The 20,433-nt window shown below is 36.9% G+C and overlaps 2 pseudogenes; both read right to left on the reverse strand.

Moving 5' to 3' along the window:
* Window positions 1-10,955: 10,955 nt before the first annotated feature.
* LOC129891022 (5S ribosomal RNA) lies at window positions 10,956-11,074 on the reverse strand (annotated as a pseudogene).
* An 8,924-nt stretch (window positions 11,075-19,998) lies between these two features.
* Window positions 19,999-20,117, reverse strand: LOC129890973 (5S ribosomal RNA; annotated as a pseudogene).
* Between the last annotated feature and the right edge of the window lie 316 nt (window positions 20,118-20,433).

The raw sequence follows: 20,433 nt of genomic DNA on the forward strand, positions 1-20,433 counted from the left end.
AAATTTTAAAGGGTGAATTCTGATGGGCTTTTACATGATGATTCCAAATGCATATATTGTGATATGTTTGAAGTTTATTTACTTAAATTGATATATATTGAATCTACATTTCATGAAATGAATGATTTTGTTAGGGTTCTTATATGAGGGCTTGAAAGTTAGTTTTGAAGTGTATATAGTGGGTTGTTTTAAGATGTTTCATATGATTAATTTTCATCACTCTCATGCATTAAATGTATTTGAAAGTTATACGAAATAAACCCACCTAGTCTTCTTATGTTGAAATAAAGTTGAATTGAATGTTTTGATTCCAAATGAAAGTTTATGAAGCAAATGCTTATGTTTAAGAGAGTCTTGTGAAATGATTGAATGATGATGAAAGAGATTTTAGCCAAAGAAAGGATTCAATGTGAAAGGACAATTCTCATATATTTGAATAAAATAAAATGTTTTAATAAGCTATTCCATCGATGATGATTTGATGTCTAAAGTTATACAATGCTTTTGTTATTATGATATTTAAATGTTATTCCGTGGAATTGACCTAGCACCAAATGTAGCATTTAGATGTGGATTCGACCTAAGGGGTCTGTAAGTAAATTCTTATATTGCATTAACTATTGTCACGACCCAACCCCATGGGCTGTGACTAGTGCCCGAGTTGGACACTCATATGCATACCTATTAGATATAGTCAAACTGAATCTATGAACAATATGGAAACTTGCAAAAGAACTCCAATGGTCCATAACGTTATTATACATGTATATCTAGATTAACTATCTTCTGAGGAGTCACAACTAATCAAATCATATGCAAGCCGACAAGGCTGCCATTACATATCAATACATCCATAGCCCATCATATAGACACAGCTGAACAAAACTTATACACAACCTATACATATATCTACAGACCTCTAAGAGTATTAACAGTAGCTTATGATGGGACAGGGCCCCACCAAACACCTGGATAAAAAAATATATACATCAAAAGGATTTGTACCAAAATTCTAGACTTCGGGACAATGGAGCACTCCAAAATAGCTAAGTGGAAACCCTAAGCTGGCGGATCCCCAAAATGAGTATTTGTACCTACGGGCATGAAATGCAGCCCCTCCTCTCCCGAAGAAAGGGGGTCAGTACAAGAAATGTACTAAGTATATAAAAAATGACATACAGTAAGAAGATCATAACTAAAGTAGAGAGTCCAAGAGACAAGTATGATAATCAAGAACTCACTGCACCTGTGTCTTACAAAATAAATCATGCATATCATTATCATATACCGTACCCAGCCCATTATGGAACTCGGTGTCATAATCGTATTACCATATTATCTTATCATCATATACATATACCGTACTCAGCCCTCTAGTAAGGGACTTAGTGAATAAAGTCGTGCATACGTATACCATACCCGGCCCATCGTGGGACTAGGTGTCATAACCATATCATTGCATCATCATATCATCATATAGCATACCTAGCCCCCTAGTGAGGGACTCAGTGGATAATGTAGTAAAATATGTGTGATAACATACCCAGCCCTCTAGTAAGGAACTCGGTGAAACATATAATGATAGTATGCACGAGCAGAGTAGTGAGTAACCATATGCATTTAGATCATCATTTAAGACTCAATAGATAAGTAGACTAATTAGTACTTGAGTATCAGAGCGATAGTCATGTTCAATATTCTTTGAATGTCCTTATAAACCATATTAGACAAAGTCTCAGGGATGAAAGACACGTATAAAGATAATGTGACACAGCTTATGAAAGTTATGAACATTAATCATTATAAGGTCCTTCAGAATAGGGAGTTTTATATACCAACTATTGTCCAATGTATAGAAGACTCAAGGGCAATAGCTCAACAAATCTAAGAGTTTTAACGTCAAGAAGTGAATAAGAATCATGAATCATACTTGGAACCTATGAATGGAATTACCCCAAAGTTCATATCATATATCACTTGTATCTAAGACATGCCAAAAGAAAGAAGGGATAGCTTTACATACCTTTAGCGCCTATTCCCCACAATACGTATACGCTGCCCATAGTGTCTCAACCTATATTAAGACGTTAAGCACCATGATTAAGGTATGGAAAGATATTAAATGTACATATATATATATATACATGTATCATATCATATCACAGCCACACAGGGCTCCCAATATCAACAATGATATAAAAATGATGAACCTACCTCGTATGGTCATCTCAAACTGCACCTGTTACATTTTCCTGTTTACTTCCCTTTCGATCTTCAACCTTACATTTCAATCGTACTTTAATACATTACCCGACATGTATCTTTCGTACCATTGCTTACCTGTGTACTTTGTAAGTTCTAACATAATCAATCACTTTCTTCTATCGGTGTTATTTTTCTGCTTTAATCAAAGGTTAGTATAAGGAATCTCATTTCCTATAGCTCAGCTCTATCGCACGATCTTAGATATGAAAGAAAGGTAACATCCTAAATGTTATGTAGCCTCCTATTTATAGATATGGTGCACAACACACCGATAAACAAGACTCTACTAGACACGGTCTGTAGACACTTTGAGGATGAACTACTCTGATACAACTTTTTTCATGACCTAACCCTGTAGGCCACGACTGGGGTCCAACCTGGACCCCCATATACATACCTACCAGATGTAGTCAAACCAAACTACAAACAACATGATAACATACATACAAATTCTAATGGGTCATGACATCTTCATATAAATACATCTCTATCATTGGTCCCTTGAGGAGTTGTCACTAATCATCTCCTGAAGGGACACGCAAGTCGATAAGACTGCTATTTCATATAAATATTTACAACACATTGTATAGACACAGCTGAACAAAACTTACATACAACCCACATACACATGTCTACAGACCTCTAAGAGTATTAACAGTATCATATAGCGGGATAGTGCCCCCGTGTACCCTTGAATAAACGAATATATACATTAGAATATCAGTACCAAAAAGCTAGGCTCTGGGATAGTGGATCACTTCCAAAATAGCTGAGTGGAAATCCTAAGCTGGTGGATCCCCGAAATGAATATCTTTACCTGCGGACATGAAATGCATCCCCCCCCAAAAAAGGGGGTTAGTACGATACATGTACTGAGTATAAAGCATAACATAGCATAAATGAGATTACAGCTGAAATAGGGATGCAGGAGGCAAGTATAATAATTAACAAATCACTATACCTGTATCTTATGAAATGAAGTCAGGCATATCGTCATCACTTACTATACCCGGCCCGTTGTGGGACTCAGTTTACAAATACATCACTATATCATCATATTCATGCATATACCATACCAGGCCCTCTAGTGAGGGACTCGGTGCCATAACCATATCATCATATATCGTACCCAGCCCATTATGGGACTCGGTAAATAAACATATCATTATACATTGTACTCGACCCTTTATGGGACTCGGTGAAGATGTAGTGAAGCTGTGCACGATAACATTCCTGGCCTAGAACTCGGTGAAAGAAATAATAACAACATGCATGATCAGAGTAGTGAGTAAGCATATGCAAGTTAAATACTCATCTGAGACTCCATGAAATAGTCAAGTGAACCGTCACTTAAAGATCAGGGTAGTAATTGTCTTAATTACCCTCTACAGGTCATTAAAGATCATATTAAGTGGAGCCTCAGGCATCATGGACATGCATCAAGATAAGGCTACACATCTTATACAAACTAAGACATTTGTCATCATAGAGCCCTTAGGAATAGGAGCTTACGCATCCAATTACTACTCAACATATAAAAGGCTAGAGGGTAGTAGTTCAACTACTTTAAAAATTTTAACATTCATAAGTGAATAAGAGTCACGAGTTATACTCAGAACTTATGAGTGGAATTACCCTCAAAGAGCATATTAAATTTCACTTATATCTAAGACATGCTGAAAGAAATAAGGGATAGGCTTTACATACCTTTTACGGATCAACCGTAGATAAGCTTTCTTTGTCGCCCTTTGAACCTATTTAACACGAAAGTAATACTAATATTAATCACTTTCGACTTTCCAGCTTCTAAATCTACAACCAATCATCCATAGGAATCATTTCCTCATTTGCCTTTCTCAACTAGTCTATTAGTTAGTTAAGAAGTTAACGGAAATTGGGCATTATCTCCCCTATAACTCGCTCTATCCAAACTTCCAATTATCCTCTAATTAACACATCCATAACATCAACAACAACCACCATTCATATACAATAAAACTACTCCAATGTTATTCAAAATGATTTCCAAACAGCCCACCCAAAACCACGACGTCAAAATACAGTTTTCGATCTTTATTTTGTAAAACCGTAACCACACAGAATGGGACATGATGTGACTGCAACCAGAAGCAACCATACCCATTTTTAATCATGTTTCCATCCCTTTAACACACACAAACTACCTTCAAATACAACACCATGATAATAACAATGCTGCTCAACTTTAATCTAACTAGAACGACTTTAATTCCGTCAGTTTACAATGTCAATCATAATTATGAAATTTCTTATTTCCAACTTCATTTAACATAAGTAATCTTTCCATTACAACATCCTTAACTCCAATTCTAAAGGGAGAAACCCTACCTTAGCAACTTGGCTCCACAACTTTGACTGAAAGTTGGTAGACTTCCCGTTCGACTTTCTTGTTGTCCCAATAATTAATTTACGTTGTTAAGAACCTTCATTTAATCAAAAAATACCTTAGATAATTAATTTATAGAGTAAAATTAGACAACTAACCTTGTTGCACATAGGCCGTAGCTCCCTTTCTCTTTCACTCTAGTTTTGCTCTCACTTTTTGCTAAGTTAAAAGGATGAAATATAGTCTTAGTCAAAAGATGACTTATATATAACCTTCCGTAGAGGGTGACATATGTCATCCCCTAAGAGTGACATGTGTCCAGCCCCTAGGACGCCACCTCATTTCATGCACCCACCCCATAACTGCCACATGGTAGGGTGGGGTCTACCCAAGCAGGTGCATCACCTACTTGGTCCAAGTAGGTGCGTCACCTACTTGGTCCAAGTAGGTGCATTACCTACTTGTTCCAAGTAGGTGCATCGCCTCCTTATTCCTCTTCCGTGGGTTCGTTATCTTATCTCACTTTAAGAACCTACATAATCTTTGCTACTTAAGCTCGACAAATACTCAAGTAGCTTAATTGTGTAAAACATCCAAGTCGGTAGCTTACTTTTACACCCTGTACTTTTTTACCTTGGAAGGTTCTTAAGCTTCTTAAGTATCTTGAAAGGTTCTTAAGTTTTTGGAAGGATTCTTAAGTTTATTAAAGCTTATTAAAGCCTCTCAAGCTTCTCAGAAGTTACCATGGGAGACGGATAGTCCATAATTCTATCAAACAACTCTAAGGAAGGGAGAATGTGACACCTCATGATAGGGAAGATTGGAAATAGCATTGTAAGAACCAGGAAGAAGTTGGAGACCAAATAATGAGTCGTAGGACTCAACTTACTCACGTAAGCTACCAACTTGGAAATCTTACATACTTAAGCTACTTGAGTATATACCAATCTTACATAGAAAGGATTACATAGGTTCGTAAAGTAAGAAGAGATTACGAACCTACGAGGAGGAAAAAAGAGTGATACGTAGAAGCATGAGAGAGTGCCACATGGAAGCAAGGGAGAGTGCTACATGGAAGAAGCTAGAGCAAGGGGGTGGACCCCCCCTACCTTCCACATGGAAGCCTATGGTAGGATGAAGGGATGTGTTGGCCCAATGAGGGCTTGACATGTGTCCCCACTTAGGGCTTGACATGTGTCACCACTTAGGGGTTGACACGTGTCACCCCTAAAGTAGCCTATATATATATATATATATATATATATGTTATGAATCATTCTTCTCTACAAGAAATTCATTTATCTTCCTAGTTCAGAGACTATTAGAGAAAGAAAGAAGAGAAGAAAAATCTAGAACTAGAGAGAGAGTAGGTTCGGCTAAGGAGAAAGAAAGGTAAGCCTCTGATTTCATTCTGTGAATTAATTGTCTAGGGTATACCATGATGTTATGAAGATGTTAGTAATGTAAATTTATGGTTTGGAGCAGCACCAAAATGTTAGAAAGCAGCCACAAAATTTTAGTCGCGCTAAAGGAACTTTCAAGGCAAGTTTTGGTGAGTTTGGCGAGTTTCGGTCAAGGTAAGGCTTTTTCTTTCAAATTAGAGTTTATGATGATTTTATAAGGTATATTACATGTATTAAATAAGTTTGGAAGTGGAAAAATTGCATAAGTATGCTTGACGTTAGAAATAAACTAAATTAAAGTCGTCACAACTAAATCGAAGTCGCGTAGGGTATTGTGATTATGGGTCGCGGTTGTAGCTGGTGTGGTTGTTTGTTTCAGGGATTAAAGGGTTCTAAAATTGGTGTGGGTGATGCTGGTTTTAGATACATGACCTCCCGTTTAGTATGGTTAAAGGTTTTACGAAATAAAGGTTAAAAACTCTATTTTGGTATCGTAGTTTTGAGCTTGTAGAGTTGGAAATCGGAAAGCGAAAGGTCATTAACCTTAGTATTAATCTCATGTTATTAGGTCAAGAAGGTAACAAGGCGAGCTGGATTACAGTTAATCCACAAAAGGTATGTGAATCCCTTTCTTCTCTTGGCATGTCTTTGGCATAAGTATGTGAAGCTTACCCTTTCTTTTCTTTTGGCATGTCTTAGCCTTAAGTTATATATATACGAAATTTGGGATTCATTCCATTCATAAAGTGTTGAGTAAGAGTCGAGACCCTTGTTCACATTTGGATGTTAGAACTCCTACAATAAGTGGAGTCCTTGCCTTTCAAGTCTTCTGTAGGATGAAGAGTAGTACATATAAGTCCTATCTCCTTCTTTCGTTGAAATCTCTTAAGGTAAGTGAAATGATGTCTGATATGAGTTTAGAGGTAATTCAATTTATAGGTTCTGGATATAATTTATGACTCGTAGTCGCTTATAAATACTAAGGGTCCTAAAGTAGTTAGATTACTACCCCCGAGCCACCTATATGAATAGTAAGTAGAAATATAAGCTCCTATTCTGAAAGGCTCTGAGAGGATAAATGTCTATGATTGCATAAGTTGTATCTCTGATTGCATAAGCTATGTGTCTAATTGCATAAATTGTGTCTTTGATTGCATAAACTATATGGCATTATCTTGGTACACGTCTGTGGTTCCTGAGGCCCTAATTGATGGAATCCCTAATAATATCTAAAGGGTACCTCAGAGAATTACTTCCCTGGTCTTGAAGTGATGGTTCACTTGACTGTTTCATTGAGTTTCAAGAGATGACTTAGTTGCATATGGTTTCTCACTACTCTACTCGTGCATACGGTAACCCTTCTTTCATCGAGTCCCATGATGGGCTGAGAACGTTATCCTGCATAGCTTTTTACTCCTTCACCGAGTCCCGAGACGGCTAAATATATGTATGTATGAAGTATACGATGATGAAATGCCGTATATAATGAAGTTGAAGCATATGATGATGCCGTATGTAATGAAGTTATTCACCGAGTCCCAGGACGGATATATATATGATGATATGATGAAAATATGGATCAAGCCGTATGTTCCTCGGCATTGTTTTAAATTATGGATCAGGCTGAACGTTCCTCGGTATATTTTACTATGTGATAATAGCATCGAGTCCCATAAAGGGGCCGGGTGCGGTACATTATGTACACTACTCTTTCATCGAGTTCCTCACTAAAGGGCTGAATACTTACGCAGACATGCATATGAAAATATAGGGATACACTTATGACCCCAAGCCCCATAGTGGACCGAATGTACCATGATTACATAACGATAAGATTATGGCATATACGATGATATGATGTCGTATACGATAACCTGATAAAATAATATACATGATGAGAGGGGATGATGATATGGTGATATGGTAATATGATGAAATAGTTATGATACCAAGTTCCTTAGCGAGCCGGGCACAACGTATGATCATGTATATGACTATGTGTCCTAAGGTGTAGGTACATTAATTTGTTAATTGTTACACACCTCCCCTGCATCCTTGTTTTAGTCATGGTCTCAGTTATGATGTGTTATGTTTTACATACTCAGTACATATATCGTACTGACCTCCCTTTCTTCGGGGGGCTGCGTTTCATACCTGCAGGTACAGGTACTTACTTTAGAAATTCGCTAGCTTAGGAGTCCCACTCAGCTATGTCATAAGTGCTCCACTATTCCAGAGCCTAGCTTTTGGTGCTGATCATATAATATATATATTTGTCTATTCAGGGGTACGGCGGGGGCCCTGTCCCGCCATATGTCACTATTAATATTCTTAAAGGTTTGTAGACATATGTAGGTAGGTTGTTTACGAGTTTGATTCAGTTGTGCCTATATGGCATATTATAAATGTTATTATGTTAATGCAGCCTTGTCGGACCTTGCATGACATGGTGCAAATGAAAGAGGCTATATGCAGACGAATTTGCTATCACCCTTTGGATTCTTGTGTATAGTTCTTATAGTTGAGATTTATGTATACAGGGGTCCAGATTGGACCCCAGTTACGGCCTACGGAGTTGGGTCGTGACAGAAGTGGTATCAGAGCGGTTCTTCCTCGGAATGTCTATAGACCGTGTCTAGTAGAGTCTTATTTATCGGTGTATTATGCGCCACATCCATAAGCAGAAGGCTACAGGGCATTTAAGATATCACCTTTCTTTCATATTTAAGATCGTGCGATAGAGCCTAGCCATAGGACATGAAATTCCTTTTTTCTAACATTTGGTTTCAGTTGAAGAACGACATCGACAGAAGAAAATGACGGATGATATTGGAAGCTACCCAGTATACAAGTAAGTAATGGTGTGAAGGAGGCATGCTGGATAAGGTAAGAAGATTGAAATATGATTGAAATATATAGTCGAAGATTGAAGGAAAAAGTAGATAGGAAAGTGTAATGGGTGTAGTTCGAGTTGGACATACGAGGTAAGTCCATTATTTTATACTATTGTTTATATTGGGCACCCTATGTGGCGGTGATATGAATATATATATGTTGTCCCTGTGAGGCATTGTTGGTATTTATTGAGTGCAGGTTTGGAATAGTAAGGAATATAAAGGAAACTCTGCCGAAATTTTTAAAAAAAATAAAAAGAGAATGAGATATAAGGTTGTAGTATATCTTTAGAGATTGTATCCATGGTAACGATAAGATCCAACTAAACTAGGAGTACAACTGACTTTGGGAAATAAGTAAATTGCAGTATGGGTGGCAATTAGAAGGTCGATACCTATATGGTGAGAAGAATGGTGATGGATATGAATGTCTTAAGACTGCCTACAAGATATTAAGGATGAGAATGATGAGGAAGGATAAGGGGGTTAAGTACGCTTGCTCCACCAGATGGAATTAGTCCAGAGTAAGGATCGTGAATAAAGGATAAGAAATATTTCCCTCCAGGATTGACCATGAGCAGAATATAGTGTGAATATAATGATGATCATCATGGAAGTACGTAGGGCCTAGTAACGAAGTAATTAAAGAATGTGATTGTGAGTAAGAATAGGAATCAGCATCGAGTACACGATAAGGATGAAAGTGCATGAAGCAAAAAGGGGTATTGTGTATATGTACCTCCACTATGGAAAATAGTAAGACCCCTCAAGGATGAGGGAGGTAGCTCTATAAGACCATTGATGTGTTGTGAGTCCATTAAGAGGAACAAGTGGTATTCATTGGGATGAAGATAGTGTTATAGAAAACCTAGAAACACGTGTCATTAGAGTATAAGTGCCCCCGAATGGAGAATCGGACACGATTATAAGCACTAGTGACGTACTGATTGGGATGAAGGCAATGCGGCTTCGGCTAAACTACTACATTAGTTATATGACTCGAGTACCAGTACTTGGACTAGATTGGGTACTAGTTATTGAGAATTCTGAGCACCCCATGGTTATATTAAGGTTTCTACAAGGGCAACCTAAAGTATAGATGAGTTAATAGAAGGTATAGACATGGTGCAGTAGGTCAAATGTGTTGGAACAGAATCATATAAGTATGAACAGTTGAAAATAAATAAAGAATGACATAGGTACACCCTAAAGGGGGGAAGTGGACAAGAGAAACACAAGAGTGAGAGGAAATCAACTGACACTGTCATATATTGATAGGACCACTTAAATTTCAAGCAAGATTCCATACTGGCATGAGTTAGTAAGAGCTTAAGGCCAACAATAAATAGATAGAAGTCGCGGTATCTGAGACCGCGCAAAGAATTATGGGTGCCTAGAAAAAGGGGTAAATATGATAAGATAGTATGACTGAGCACACTAAGGGCCACGAAAAGGGTAGTAGGGTCGTGCTTGAGTAAATATTAAGATATGGCAACAGCATCATTGGTCATTGATATCGGGACGTAAAATTATCAAGAAGAATAGAAAATCTCCTACAGTAGGAAATGAGGAGACCAAGGAATACGTAAAGGAAGAAAAGAAAAAAGTAGGACAAAATAGCGTTAGCACGAGCAAGTCCTAGTGCAAAGTCGATATGTAAAGAAAGACGGGCTGGAAAATGAAAAGATTATGTCTATCTTATACAGGTTGTATCAAAATGGTTATGCAACCTATGGATATGTATATGTTGAGTATAGGGTCAAGTGAGAAGTACACGAGAAAAGGAACTAGGATGTTTTGGATATGTTACAGAGAGATGTCAAGATGGGTTAGACCAAACTATCGATATAGAGTGATTACTAAGGGAAAAATAGTACCTAGTCGTGGTTGAACCAATGATATATCCCAACGTCGAGTGTAAGACAGGGTCAGAAAGGGCAACGCGAAGCATGAAGACTAGCAAAAAGACGCTAAGGTAAATCTTGGGCTAGGTTGAGTGCCTTCGCACATTATTGCAAAGATTGCAATGGAACGTGACACGAGGACTTCCGAGGGGGTCACCCATCCTAATACTACTCTCTTCCAAGCACTTTTAACTTCGAAATTCTGGTGGGATCCGGTGTGTTAGTACTGCTATGATCGCACGATATGGAAGAATCCAAACTAGTAGGGAAGCAACGACATGAGATTATGTACCTAGAGTGTTATAAGTTATGTTAATGAAATTATAAAGGGGCTTAAGCAAAGCAAATAGGATTAGCTGATTACTAAAAGATGTTGCACTTGTATACCACAGTTCTTCAACATAATACCAGTTAATGATAGGCAAACGACGAAACGGCTATACAGGTCATTGTGTGAGGGGACTTCAGCACAACTTGGTAGCCGACTCTGATGGGCAAAAAGCAAAACCCAAAAAGGCGAGGGTACCAGTTGATGTCATCTAAAGAAGGCAAGAAGTAATATACGAGGTCGAAGATTCCACAACACGACCTTAGCTACAAGACTCACTTTGCACTCCCCTGCATCCTTATTTCAGTCATGGTCTCAGCTATGATGTGTTATGTTTTACATACTTAGTACATATATTGTACTGACCTCCCTTTCTTCGGGAGGGCTGCATTCATGCCCGCAGGTATAATTACTTACTTTAGAGATCTGCCAGCTTAGAAGTCCCACTCAGCTATGTCAGAAGTGGTCCACTATTCCAGAGCCTAGCTTTTGGTGTTGATTATATAATGTATATAGTTGTTTATTTGGGGGTACGGCGGGGGCCTTGTCCCGCCTTATGTCACTGTTAATATTCTTAGAGGTCTGTATATATATGTAGGTGGGTTATTTATGAATTTGATTTAGTTGTGCCTATATGGCATATTATAAATGTTATTATGTTAAGGCAGCCTTGTCGGCCCTTGCATGACATGATGCAAATGAAAGAGGCTATATGTAGATGAATTTGCTATCACCCTCTAGATTCTTGTATATAGTTCTTATAGTTGAGATTTATGTATACGAGGATCTAGGTTGGACCCAGTCACAGCCTACAGAGTTAGGTCGTGACACTTATGCAAGTAGGTTGATTACCACGACTCATTATTTAGCCTCCAACTCCTTCCAAATCCCTCTAAACCTATTTCCAACCACTGCTACTCACATAGAACTCCATAGATAACATAGCTCACATGGCAACCTTTTAGAGAGAAAAAATATGTTCTAATGTACATGATACCATATAACGGATCATAAATGCAGCAAGTAAATATTAAGTCAGACAGAGCAAATTTACAGGAATAACAGAGCTGAATTATTTATTGATGAAGCGGAAGCATTACAAATATGATTACAAATGAGAAAGACTAAAAGAAATTTCAGTAGTAAATTTTTTGATGCCTTAAAATAAAGTTATACAAGTCTTTATATAGACAAAGGAAGATAATGAGAATCCTTCGGGCCTTTGTTTCATTGGCTGTTGAAGACTACCTTATCTTTGAGGGGTCCATCAGTTGGTGGATATCTATCTTTAAGAGGGTCCACTTCTTTTGAGTAGTCAAAAGCTGTCAAAAGCTGTTTGTCCTTTTTTCCGAATAAGTTAAGAAACTTTTGGTGGAGTGGGCTCCATTTTGATTAAATCAAAAGATATTCAATCTCTTTTAGAGACTCATCTTTTTCTTCCATAATAATTCTGATACTTTGTATCTCTATTTGGAAGACTAATTATTCTGTGTTTTAAAACACTCAATTAGGATTTAATCATATGGATTTAAATAAGCTCTTGCTAATTCTTTAGGGTTTAGCATGTCACCATTGTCATCACTTTGAGAAGAAGCTTCTTCGAGAAGGTGAAGGACTTCGTCTTCATTAGTATTATTATCCAAGTCTGATAAAGCCTTTTCAAGTCTTTTCTCTAGATCATTCTTTAGTGACTTGTGTATAGCTGGGGAACTTCTTGAAGAAGGTTGCTGAGTTTCTTTAGGAGTAGGGGACCATCCTTTGATAAGGATTTCTTTGGATAAATATTTGATTCTTTCAAATTCACCAATTTTAAAAGTCTAACTTAATATATAAGAAATTCTTTTTTGAATAAAATATTTGCACATTTGAATGTGTTCTCGTAATGTAGAGATGCCTTGGTCAATTTGAAATTGACTAAATTTTTCTGAAAATAATTTTGGCAAGGTTTGGTGGTTTCCTCCAAAACATTGCCACCATTCATAGAACCATCTAGGAATGATGGATCTTACTAATTCGGGACTATACTTTACGAATCAGGTGTGAGACGAAGGTCGTAAGTACATGAAATTAAACCAGGCTTGCTTATAGTCCCACTAGTTATATGTTTGGGGTTTATGTTCCCTGGAGAAATTTATAGGGGTGTGCAAATGGTCAACCTGCCATTCGAAAGGAGTTAGAATCTTTTTGATAGTGAATTTAGAATAGGCAATGCTATCCGAATTGTTTTTATCAGCAAGTTCATGTTCTATTTCAATAGATCCTGTATCTACTAAAATGAACTCATAAAATAATCTGGTTTTAAGGGGATTTTCTGTATCTACATAATTCCTGTTTGTGTACAGAGGTTTGAGGAGATGTTTAATTTCATAGTTTTCATACTCTTTGTCTAGAGCTAAGATTGGAATAACCTGCAAAGAAGTAAGATCAAATTTTTCTTTTTCTTTGGGTTTGGAGGGAGAAGCAGTGGGGGTTACTACTTCAGCAAAGCTTTCAGGAGCTTTCATGGTATAACTGTGTTTTTTCTGAGTTTGGGAAAATCTTTGTTTTCCTGAAGAAGAGAAGGAATTTGGCTCTGGGGTTTGAGCAAAAGGTTTTTTTATGACAAGCATGTTTGAAGATGTGCTTGGTGGAAACGGAAGGAATACTGAAGGATTTATAGGTGGTAGTTGGGCTAAAGCTAAGTAACAGTTAGATGGTCCTGTAAATTCTGGCCAAATGTTAAAGGGTTTGACATTTCTTTCCCTTTGAAGGGTCCTTTTGCTGATGGAGCTCCAGGCCTCATGGTTTTTCCTACAAAAATTCTCTGGTTAAAAAATCTGGGAGAGAATTTTCTTCTCCCTTGAGATACTCAATTTGAAAATCAAAACTAGATAGTAAGGCTTGCCATCTAGCAAATATCTATTTTGAAACAAGATTTTTAACATCCTTTTGCAAAATATCTTTAGCATATTTACAGTCTACTCTAAGTAGGAAGTCTTTATTAACAAGATCATCTTGGAATTTGTTAATGCAAAGAACTATGGCTAAAACATCCTTTTTAACAGTACTATAATTTTTTTGAACGGAATTCCAAATTTTAGAAGAATATCTGACTAGCTGTTCTGCTGTTTCTAGGAATTTTCTTTGTTTCAGAATTCCTCCATACCCATTATTAGAGGCATCAGTTTCAACAATCATGAAATAATCAGGATTAGGTATTCCTAGGCAAGGAAGAGTTTTAACAATACTTTTAATTTTAATAACCACCTCAGTTTGGTCTTTTTCCCAGGGAACATGATTCTTTTTTAACCTGTCATATAAGGGTTTACAAATTTGCCTAACTTTAGGAATAAAATCAGCAATATAATTGAGACTTCCCAAGAATCTCTGCAATTGAGTTTTATCAGTAATGATATTGGGAAATTTGTTTGAGAACTCGATGGCTCTACAAATTGGCTTATAAGTACCTTGGTATAAATCATGGCCCAAAAACCTGATTTGTGTTTGAAATAATTTAATTTTTCTGGCGCTTACCACAAGATCATTTTTTTGACAATATTATAGAAAGTATTTAAATGTTTAAAATGAGAATCAATGTCCTCAGAGAAGATTAAAACATCGTCAATATAGACAATTGAGAAATGACTGATATGGTTAAAATAGTATTCATGACATTTTAAAATTCTGAAGGGGCATTTTTTAACCCAAAAGGCATCACATTCCATTCATATTGTCCAAACGGAACATTGAAAGCAGTTTTATATTTATCTTTTTCAAAAATTTGAATTTGCCAAAATCCTGATTTCATATCAAACTTACTATACACATTAGCTTTGTAAGTTCTTTTCAAAAGATTTTTGTTAGGAATTGGATACCTGATCTATTTCAAAGTTGTGCTAAGAGGTTTGTAATTGATAACAAGTCTGGGAGATCCTCTTTCTTTTTCTGCTGCATTGTTGACATAAAAGGCTGAACAGCTCTAAGGAGATTTTGAAGGTCTAATAATTTTATTAGCCAAAAGAGTATTAATTTATTTTTTACAAATTTTCATTAATTCATGGTTCATTTGAATTGGCCTAGCTTTCGTAAAAATGGCCTTTTCATTGAATCCATCAATATATGGGAGGTCAATTATGTGGGATTTTCTATCCCAAAAAATATTAGGAAAATTAGAGCAAATTTTTTTTTCAAAAGTTTTTTGGAGGTTGGCAATCCTAGTCACCATTCCCGGGGTTTTTAAAATTTGCTCAATTTACTTAATTTTTATGTCGTCTTTAAGAAAACAAATCTGCTGAGAAATAAGATTTAATTTAAAAGCAGTCTGCCTATGCAGAAGTTTACTTTCTTCTTGAGAAAGAGTTTTGATGAAAGGAAATGCTATTTCTTTTCCCAAAATTTTTGTGCGTATAGCATCAAAATCTGAGAGGTAAGGTTTGATTTGAGTAATAAAAGGTATACCCAAAATAATTTCTTCATTAATGTTTTTTGTAATAACAAAATCATTAGAAAGACAAATACCATTATTGCAAATATGGGCATCTGAAAGTTTATAATTTATCAAAATATGCTCTCCAGTGGCGCGGTATAATTTTGTAGTTCCCTTAGTAAGGTATTTTGTAGGAATTAATCCTTTAACAATACAATTTCTGTCTGCACCATTGTCTAACAAAGCAATTTGGTTAAGGACGAAATCATTGTTAATGACAAGCTTTATTAAAATATGACAACTCTGAGGTCTTATTTTTGTAATAGTTTTTAGACCAGCATCAGTTTCTAACCTGTGAGATTCGGTATCTGTATCTTCTCCGTCAGTTTCTTTGGTAAGGATGGCCTTTGAATGATTTCTTTCGAGATTGGTAGTTTCGTTTTGGAGTTGGTTAGTGAGATTTTTTATCTCAATCTTTTGAAGTCGTGCTTTGACTTCTCTGATTTCATTTTTGAGAGTTTTGACTTCTCCTCTCAATAACTCTATGGAAGGCTCTTCTTTTTTGGAGTCAAATCTTCTCATGATTTGCTTCATGCTAAAAGGAGTTACTTCAAGCCTTTCTTCTTTCTGCCTAGTAACTATTTTTTGTAATTCAATGAGATACTTTCTCCTAGTATCTTCATCTTGAATATGTTTGATAGTAGAGAATAAAGTTTCTATCGAATTTTCAGATATAACATTGATAGATTTGCTATCATATATGCAAAAGGCTCCATTGCAGTTACATTCTGAATGTTCCTCTGACTGAGTGTTGTGAGCGACATTTAAGAACTCATCATCACTTTCATCTTCTGAGGAGTAGTTTGAGCCTGATTCATATTCTTCTTCTTCTATGATGGAGAAGAGTTTTTTCTTGGTTTCTTCATCTACTTCTAGTAGGTTTACCTTGTTTTTCTTCGTTTTGTTTCTGGGACATTTATTGGATTTGTAACCCTTCTTACCACAAGTCCAACAAGTATCCTCAGAAGATCCTTTTGAGGATTTTCTTTTGAATCTCCTTTTGGGTTTATCTCTATATTCTTTTTTCTTGGAGGATCTCCTTTTGCGAGAGTAACTAGAAGAAGTTCTTTCTCGTTTTCCTAGTTTTTTGGAGGAAGGGGGTTTTAATACTGGGAACCCAAAATCTTGACAGAAACTTCCTAACTCTGAGGAGTAGGTTTTCTGTTCTTTCTTAAGTTGTTCCTTTAACTTAAGGTCTGTACAAAGTTCCATAGTTGTGACATTGATAAGGCTTATAAGGTCTCCATAAGAGATGGGATAGGGGATTTTCCCTTCGCATCTATCTCTGATTTTAGACCTTACCTTTTCACCAAAATGTGGGGGTAAACCACTGAGAAATCTTTCTTTCCAATAATCATTATTGCAATCTAATCTGATCATGACTTTATTGATAAACATATCTTTATACCATCTAAAGTCGGTCAGTTTCTTGTAATATAAATTGCTAAGGATTTCTAGGCTTCTATCTTGAAAGAGTCTAGGTTCTCCTACAAAGTGTTTTGCAATGCAATAAACAAGGGTAGCTGTCGTATCTTCGACATTTTTATCACTGCAACCTCTCATTTTGTATGCAATTATGTTCATCCCCATTTCTTGGAGCCTATTATAGATCTGGCCCTCGGCCATCCCATCTATATTCCATTCTTGGATTCCATGCCCATATGTGGCTCCTGATGGGTGGAGAGTATCTTCTTCAAACTGTACGTCTGGAAAAGAGGGTCTGGAGTAATAATTCCTTTTGTTGGGATATCTACTTTTGGAGGAATTTAGAGTTATGTCCCTAACTTGATCTCCTTTGGTGATGTTGAGTTTAGAGAGTTGCTCATTGATTCTTTCTAGAATATCATTAGATTGACTAAGGGGACTTTCTAATTTAGGGAAGTCTTCTTTAGAGAATTCAGGGATTTTGAAAATGGGGTGATTCTCGATATGAGGACCAGAGTAGGAAGTACTAGGTTTGTTTCCAATCTAGTTGATTCCTTTATAACTACTTTTAGATTCTTCTATTTGTTTGGAGACTACATGAAGAACCTGGTTGGTGTAGTTATTTTGTTCAAAAATGTTGTTAATATCGGTAGCTATAGGAAGGGAAGATTCTTTTTCAAGAGGTTTTTTGAAAGGAGAGGCTTTAAGGATTGCTTTCCTCTAGGGAATGCTAAGTCCTTCTAGAGGGGGAGTGACACTTTCAATCACTTGTTCTCTAGTGTACCATTTGTTGACTAGGCCTTGAAGGGATGATCTGGCGTCATCTATTTGTCCTGAGTGTTCAAACCATTTGAAGAATTCAATTTCAGTCTTGAATCTTTCCATGTCTCTAAACCATTTATCTCTAAAAGAGGTTCTTTGTTCTAAGGAATAAGTGGCTTTGTACTAGTCGACCTTCTTTTGGTGTTCAGGAAGTTTCCACCATTTGTTTAGCTTCTTTTTGTTAGGAATGAAGGTATCATCGGAGGTTAGGACACCTATGGAGTCTTTTCTTTTATGCTCAGGTTTCATATCGCTAGGGGTAGGGCTTTCAGGGGTTGTAGTATCGTAATAGACCTTTGAGATGGTACCTGAGAAGTCTACTCCATGGACTTTTCCCTGATCAATATGCTCATTGGAGGAATTATCGTCTCCCTCCCGGGGGCAAAAAGAAGAAGGTCTAGCCGAAGACATTCTTCAACTTGAAGAAGGTTGACTGTAGGAGTTAGATCTCAGAAACTTAAGGTTAATAGATCCATCTGGGAATTGGATAACTCTATCGATTTGAGATCGATCGAGTTGAATAGGTAAATGATGAGTAATGGAATCAAATTTCCATTATTCGTCAGTCAAGATGTCGTCCCATTTAAGAAGCCTAGGGACGAAGGTAGTACTGTGCTCTTGGTTTGCTTCCATGAGCATAGTAACTCCTCTGACGCTAGTAGATATAGCCTTTGGGGCTATAGTAGTTTTCATTAGCTACTAATATACCCTATATATCACAACTATTTCCCTAGTATCTGCCTTACTGTTCATATTCTTGGTTTTGACATTAAGTGTCAAAGTATCCATAATATTAGGGTCATGGATATCAATCGAGAAGTTGGGGTAACAGTTGAAGTATACTGGGCCATTGGCGAGGTTACTTTCTAGAACTCCTAATTGTGAATCTACTATTGCTATCAATAATTGCCTTGAAACTATCAAGCTGTTAATTGTTGCCAATATCAATAGATATTAACGGACCATAAATGCAGCAAGTAAATATTAAGTAAGACAGAGCAAACTTACAGGAATAACAGAGCTGAATGATTTATTGATGAAGCAGAAGCATTACAAACATGATTACAAATGAGCAAGACTAAAAGAAATTTCAGTAGTAAATTTTCTGATGCCTTGAAATGAAGTTATACAAATAAGTAATTTGAGCCTGATTCAGATTCTTCTTCTTCTATGATAGAGAAGAGCAACCTAAAGTATAGATGAGTTAACAGAAGGTATAGACATGGTGCAGTATGTCAAATGTGTTGGAACAGAATCATATAAGTATGAACAGTTGAAAATAAATAGAGAATGACATGGGTACACCCTAAAAGGGGAAAGTGATAAGAGAAATACAAGAGTGAGAGGAAATCAACTGACACTATCACATATTGATAGGACCACTTAAATTTTAAGCGAGATCCCATACTGGCATGAGTTAGCAAGAGCTCAAGGCCAACAATAAATAGATAGAAGTCGCGGTATCTGAGACCGTGCAAAGAATTATGGGTGCCTAAAAAAAGGGGTGAATATGATAAGATAGTAGGACTGAGCAAAACTAAGGGCCGCGAAAAAGGTAGTAGGGTCGTGCTTGAGTAAAGATTAAGATATGGCAACAACATCATTGGTCGTTGATATCGGGACGTATAAGTATCAAGGAGAATAGAAATCTCCTACAGTAGGAAATGAGGAGACCAAGGAGTACGTAAAGGAAGAAAAGAAAGAAGTGGGACAAAATAGCATTAGCACAAGCAAGTCCTAGTGCAAAGTTGATATGTAAAGAAAGACGGGCTGGGAAATGAAAAGATTATGTCTATCTTATACAGGTTGTATCAAAATGGTTATGCAACCTATGGATATGTATATGTTGAGTATAGGGTCAAGTTAGACGTACACGAGAAAAGGAGCTAGGATGTTTTGGATACGTTACAAAAGAGATCTCAAGATGGGTTAGACCAAACTATCGAGATGGGGTGATTACTAAGGGAAAAATAGTACCTAGCCGTGGTTGAACCAATGATCTATCCCAACGTCGAGTGTAAGATAGGGGAAAAAGGGCAACGCGAAGCATGAAGACTAGCAAGAAGACGTTAAGGTAAATCTTGGGCTAGGTTGAGTGCCTTCGCACATTATTGCAAGTATTGCAATGGAACGTGACACGAGGACTTCCCAAGGGGTCACCCATCCTAATACTACTCTCTCCCAAGCATGTTTAACTTCGAAATTCCAGTGAGATCCGGTGTGTTAGTACTACTATGATCGCACGATATGGAAGAATCCGAACTAGTGGGGAAGCAACGATATGAGATTATGTACCTAGAGTGTTATAAGTTATGTTAAGGAAATTATAAAAGGGCTTAAGCAAAACAAACAGGATTAGCTGATTACTAAAAGATGTTGCACTTGTATACCACAGTTCTTCAACATAATACCAGTTAATGATAGGCAAACCACGGAACGGCTATACAGGTCATTGTGTGAGGGGACTTCAGCACAACTTGGTAGCTGACTCTGATGGGCAAAAAGCAAAACCCAAAAAGGCGAGGGTACCAGTTGATGTCATCTAAAGAAGGCAAGAAGTAA

The sequence above is a fragment of the Solanum dulcamara genome, chromosome 5, assembly GCF_947179165.1.
Source record: "Solanum dulcamara chromosome 5, daSolDulc1.2, whole genome shotgun sequence".
Classification (NCBI taxonomy): Eukaryota; Viridiplantae; Streptophyta; class Magnoliopsida; order Solanales; family Solanaceae; genus Solanum; species Solanum dulcamara.